Source organism: Brassica napus, chromosome C7 (genome assembly GCF_020379485.1).
Source record: "Brassica napus cultivar Da-Ae chromosome C7, Da-Ae, whole genome shotgun sequence".
Taxonomy (NCBI): Eukaryota; Viridiplantae; Streptophyta; class Magnoliopsida; order Brassicales; family Brassicaceae; genus Brassica; species Brassica napus.
The window spans coordinates 8,188,399-8,194,783 of record NC_063450.1 but is presented as its reverse complement, the minus strand read 5'-3'; the positions used below and the strand labels follow the sequence as shown (position 1 = coordinate 8,194,783).

Here is a 6,385-nt window from a genome sequence, read left to right as displayed (position 1 = left end):
TCCCCAAACTCAGTCCCAAATACCAGTCTTTCAATCTCATCCTCCTCTTTCTCATGATCACTCAGCTCAATCTCTGGAGAAGTAGTGGAGAAGACAACATTGCAAGACTCCTTGGGGTTCTTTTTTGGTTTCCCTGGTAGAGACCTCATTGGCTGCTTGGAGGATGAAGGCATAGAAGCAACTTGACTCTCCAAAGCCTTGAGATGTGAGGCAAGTTGCATGTACTTGTTGTTGAGGTCAGAATAGTTCCCATCAATCTTTGCATGGATGTTCTTGAACTCATAAATCATGGTCTTCTCATTTCTGGCCTGAAATTCCAAGAGTTGCTTGAACATAGAATCCACACTTGAATCTGGAGCTTGAGCTTTAGAAGAGCTTCCTTGAGTCTGGGGAGACTGGTTGGCGTGAGGATAGTTCTGCTTGGCTTGGTAACCTCCTTGTTGATTGTTGTAGTAAGGCCTTTGCTGGTAGTTGTTTTGGTACTGAAAATTGGTCTCTTTCCTATACCATGTGCCATTAGCATTGATGAAGCACAACTCCTCTTGGCCTTCTAAACCATCAACCTCATTGACCTTAGGAGGAACCTCTTGACTAGGACCACCCACAAAGTTCATCTGCTCCTGTTTAGCTTGGTTGGAAAGAAGCAAATCCATCTTGTCTTGCAAGGACTTGATCTCTTTCTTTGTCTGCTGATCATCACTTCTGTTGACTCTTTCATGCTCCTCACTATAGACTGAGTCACTCTTGGCCATGTTCTCTACCAGTTCATCTGCCTCTTCCTCAGTTCTTCCCAAAAAGAACCATTGCTGGCAGTATCAAGCATGTTTCTGCATTGTGGTAGAGTTCCTCTATAGAAGGTGATAAGCAAACTCTCCTTGGTGAAGCCATGATGTGGGCATTGAGACCAATAGCCCTTGAACCTCTCCCATGCTTCACTAAATCCCTCTAGGGTCTTCTGCTGAAAGCTAGAGATCTCATTCCTGATCTTGGCTGTCCTTGAGGTAGAGAAGAACTTCCCTAGGAATGCCCTCTTGCACTCATTCCAAGTTGTGATAGAGTCACTTGGAAGAGCCTTCTCCCACTGATGTGCTTTGTCTCCCAAAGAAAAAGGGAACAGCTTGAGCTTGAATGCATCTTTAGAAACACCATTGGTTTTGGACACGCCACAATATTTATCAAACTTGTACAAGTGATCAAAAGGGTCTTCAACAGCAAGGCCATGATACTTGTTGTTCTCTATGGTGTTAAGCAGTCCTGATTTGATCTCAAAGTTGTTCTCCACAGCTGGTGCTCTGATTCCCAACCTATGACCATGAATGTGAGGTTGATCATAGGCTCCAATGGCTCTAGCTTGGCACTGTGGATGTTGTGGCCTAAGGTTTTTAGCTCCTTGGGCCACTCCATCATGAGGCTGATTCTGATTGTGCTCCATTTCAAACCCCGGTCTCTGAAAGTGAGCATGTTGCTATTTTTCTCTTCTCTTTCTTGATATCTCCCTCGCAAGTGCTCTAATGTCTTCAACTCTTGGAACTAGGCTTGATGAACCTCTGCTCCTCAAGTTCATACACCTGAAATGCAAAGGGAGAGGAAGAAGGAGAACCAGTAACAAAATAAAAGAAAAAGTGACTTAGTCTCAAGCAAGTGACTAAATCTCAATGTCACAATCAACCTAGAACGTGACAACGGCGCCAATTTGATGTCAGGAGTTTTCAAGGCTCCTAATCAAATGTTGTAGTATAAAAGATTGTCGAACCAATCCTAGGTGATTCTAAAGCAAAGGGAATGCAAGTTCATGCTTAAGCTAAGTGCAATCCGGTTTAAAAGATAGTATGAACTAAGAATTAATAAGCTAATGCAATAAAGTAATGATCGTTCTTTCTCAGTATGAAGCAAGAGGACTCATGGGGATAGGTATTTGATCTTGGGTGATGCAGATCCAATCTAGAGGTGGCAAGCTATCAATCAAACACTTTCCTTATGCCTAGACACTAAGCTAAACAAACTCTATCTCTAGATTAATGTTCTTTTGGTAAAGCAACTCAAGCATCTAATCTCTTAGGTTGAATGTTACTAAGGCAAACATGGAGAACAAGTCTGATAGTAATCTTAACTCCTTTAGCAACTAATCTCTTAGGTAAAGCAAGCTAAAAGCATTGAAGAGTTGGTTCAGGCTTCATCATACACCTTGTGGGCAGGAAATGCCTAGAGATCTATTTTAGTATGAGCATGACTAAAATAGCATTGAGAACCCTCAACAAGCATGAAAACAAGTAAATCTAACACTAAACACCCTATATCTTCTCTAATCACCCTTAATTACCCTAACCCATGAATCCAAGATTAGTCTACTCACTAATAGACATGAATAACCCCAAAACCATGAATGATTCAAGGTTAAACATGATTAGAGAGCAAGATAATCAAGCAAAGATAAGAAATTATGATCAAGATTAGATCTTTCACCCAAAAGTGGCTTTTGATTAGATAGAAAACAAGATTAAATTAACTTTAGGATTACAAGAGTATTTATATGATCCTTGGAAAACCTAATGGCTTCCTTTAAAAAGTCTAAAATACCCTCTAAAAATGTCTAAAATTGTCCAAGGAAAAATAGAAATTTGAATAACTAATCGCTCGGAGCGGGTTCGTGAGGTCGCTCCCACTAGGTCGCTCTGCTTCAGCGTGGGTACGCCACCTCGCTCCGGAACGTCGCTCCAAATGTTTTGCTTCATCTCTTCATATTGCGGGCGAGGTACTGACCCCGCTCTGTCTAGGTCGATCTGATTCTCGAAAGTCGTCGACAAGAAGTTGAGTTTTGAGCGGGTACGCTACCTAGCTGCGAGAGGTCGCTCTGGTACAAAGTGGGTGTCATACCTCGCTCTAGTGGGTCGCTCTACACTTCACTCGTCTAGAGTGGGTGCATCACCTCGCTCCAGTAGGTCGCTCCAGCTCCTCTACTCGCCCAATGATCATTTTCTACTTCTTTTTGAATCACAATGCTCCCAAACATCTCCAATCACTCCATAGCACTCTCCAACAGCTAATAAGGACAATGCATGCGATATGGACTTTAAAGATGCCTAATTCCTAATCTATATGATCAAAATGTACAAGATATGAATGCTAAAAACATGTAAATATGCAAGATATCACTGAAGAAAATTAAAATAAGCCATAGTATTAACTTATTTTCAGATTGAAGTATTGATATACAGATTTTATAGTATATATATATTTTTTTATATACTACATTATATCACTATAATTATTATTATTTTTAAAGGAATTGGTTTTTTGGTTTTCAACGTTAGTTGTAGAATATGGGATTTTTTTTGGTTTTTAAGAAAAAATTGTTTAAAGAATCAAAAGATAGTTTCTCTAAAAATAGAAAATATTTGACCAGAATTATGATTGGCTAAAAATAGTTTTTGAAAAATCAAAAACCAAAAACTACTTTAAAAATTACATGAAAATACAGTGCTACAAATAAATATGCACGAAATTTACGATTTCCATCATTTAACTAATTTTTTTCTTGTTGCCAGTTATTTTATTTGTCATAATTTATTCCAATAAACGACTATAGTGGTGGTGGAATATAAGCATCAATGGCTTAAAAAATGTTAATAATTGTGTATACAAATTATCTTTATGCACTATTACTTATTTTGTGTATTTTTATATATTACAAAAATAAAAAGTATATATTGTAATTATTATGTATATAATTAAAAAAGATAATCTTATATTTACAATCATTTTTATGGTAAATAAATTTTAACAATCACTTTTATCTATTTTATATCGTATATAACTAAAATTAAATGATGTTAATACAGATATAAAATTGAAATACTGAGATTCGAGACTTATCACGATGGCGGCGATTTTTACCTAGGGTTTCGATGGCTCATGATTGGTGGGATTGGTGGGATTTGTGGAATCAAACGGAGTCGGGGGGTCGGGATCTGCTCGGGGTTGATCAGGGAGATGGTTTCGGGAGCGTTCATTTGGATAAGGAAGTTTTAAAAAGGGATGTATCAAAGGATCTCCCAAGGAGATTTGGGTATCAAGGTGTTGTTGGAACGATTTGCCGATGGTTTGTGAGAAGATCTGTGATTCAGATTCTCATTCTTTGTTTAAATCGAATCTCTATCTCTCAAATGGGGTATAAAGGACACCACGTACAAAGGAGTGGTTTGGGGAGGATTAGATACTGGTTGGAGTTGGTTTTAATTCCTGGGGAGAAACTGTTTGTATGTCTGGTATCATCAAACCACGTACAAAGGCAGGTGCTGGTGCAGAGTCAATTATTAATATGGAGCTTCTTAACGCTCCTCTTATGTAGCATTCACATTACTCTTGTTTCAACTGGACTTAGTTTTACTGCAAATTTTGGGAGATGTTCATTGAGGATACATTGCATAGATCAACAAATATGGAGAATACGGTTAATGGGTCTCTGTTTTTGGTTCTTATTTTGTTCGAGTGTTTCTTGGATACTGATTTTTTATCATTTAATTGGGCAAGCTAAGACCGGCAAGTTTATGTTAATATTCCTTTGGCATGAAGCAGGAATGGATGTTCTCTCTTTAGTTAAGATATATATTTGCCTTGCTGGGCCTATAGGTTTAAAGTTAGGATTGAAATTTGGATCCTATTGGTTCAGGGATCTTGTGATTTACGGTAGCCAAAAAGCCCAGAAGTGTTATGGCGTCTTATTGAGAATTAGAATGGACATGGTTTTGCATCACAATCACGTTTCTATTTATCTCTGGTCACTGTGCCATGATCTGCAGCTGTTTTTAACAATTCGGACTGTTCAATGGATGTGGTTTTGGATTGGTTCGTCTGGGTTACTTACATGGAAGCAAGTTCCATGTTTGGTCTCATCAAACCAGTCACAGAGAGTAGATTCATACATGGCAAAGGTTCTAAGGAGTGTTCTCAGGTTGGATCAGATTGATGCAAGAATGGTAACAAGGCCTGTTGAGGAGCTTTACGCGGATCTGGCGAGTATTAATTCATCAGATTTAGGATCGACGAGTTCAATGCTAATGATTCATCTTGACAATGGGAATAATCCAGGAAATGGAGGGTATTTGGACATGTTGTTTGGATTGGGATGGACAGGGAGCTCACGCCTTTTGTCTATAGACTCGATAGCAAATGACCAATTTGGTGAAGAATTTCGCTTGTTTATTTTTATATTGGTTGGGTATTGGAGTCATACAGAAACTGTTCCTAATAACTGTGGTTGGAATAGTGATTGGTGGCAAACAAGGGAGAGTTATGGTACACAATGGAATTCAGTAGAGCCAAATTTAGGACACAATGATGGGTCTGACCTATTGAATCATCAGATGACTTTAAGTAGTAAAAGGTTTTCAATTTTTTTTGGTTTTGGCGTCATTTTGATGTGGAAGATTGGAAAATTGTGGAATCATATGGGAATTAGAGTTGCAGCCTTGGCAAGCAAATTTTATTTAAATCAGTTGCATGTAAAACTCATAAAACGAGAATGTATGTCATTATTTTCATGCAATCTTCAATGTTGCTCTTATAAAGATTTACGGGACATGAGTATTCTCAATGGTGTACTCGGGCTTATGGTTTCCTTTAGTTCAGTGGTTATAATATTTCTTTCGTGCAACGCCTTCCACGATGGCTGGTCAAGTATTAAATATGATGAAGTTTTTCATTGTGTTCGTTATGCTTGTGGTTTTTGGATTTTTCAGGATGATGGTTTCAAATGGCACAAGATTGTGTTTCAGATGGTTAATTCAAAGAATTTTTCGGGTCTCTTTAAACCCGAATTCTCATGCTCGAAGGAGCAAATTCCCCACTTTAATATATGAAAATATTAAGTTGGAATTGCAGAGGAATCGGGAGTCATTGGACCATAAGTTATCTTCGGGAGATATGGCATCAACATAGACCGGACTTTCTATTCTTATCAGAGACGAAACATGATTTTGATTTTGTACAAAAATATCAATCTCACTTTGGTTATGATAGTATGGTCACTGTGGATCCTTCTGGGAGGAGTGGGGGTTTGGCGCTTTTTTATAATAATGAATATCAAGTTAAAATTCTATATTCTAGTAATAGAATGATAGATATTGAAGCGGTGGCCAATGGAAAACAAGTTTTTCTCACCTTTGTCTATGGAGAACCGGTTCAAAAATTAAGAGATCAGGTTTGGGAGAGATTGACCAGGTATGGTTTGTCGAGATCGGAACCTTGGTTTATTATAGGAGACTTAAATGAGATTACAGGGAATCATGAAAAAGATGGGGGTGCTGTGAGATGTGCGACCTCTTTCATATCTTTCAACAATATGATACGAAATAGTGGATTATTAGAATTTCCTGCCCGTGGAAAT

General features: G+C 38.2%; 1 non-coding gene across 1 annotated transcript; it reads left to right on the top strand.

Annotated features, from left to right (window-relative positions):
- The first annotated feature begins 881 nt into the window (after positions 1–881).
- LOC125590736 lies at positions 882–988 on the top strand. Its single transcript, XR_007326740.1, has one exon. It is a non-coding gene; the product is annotated as a small nucleolar RNA R71 (small nucleolar RNA).
- The last annotated feature ends 5,397 nt before the right edge of the window (positions 989–6,385 follow it).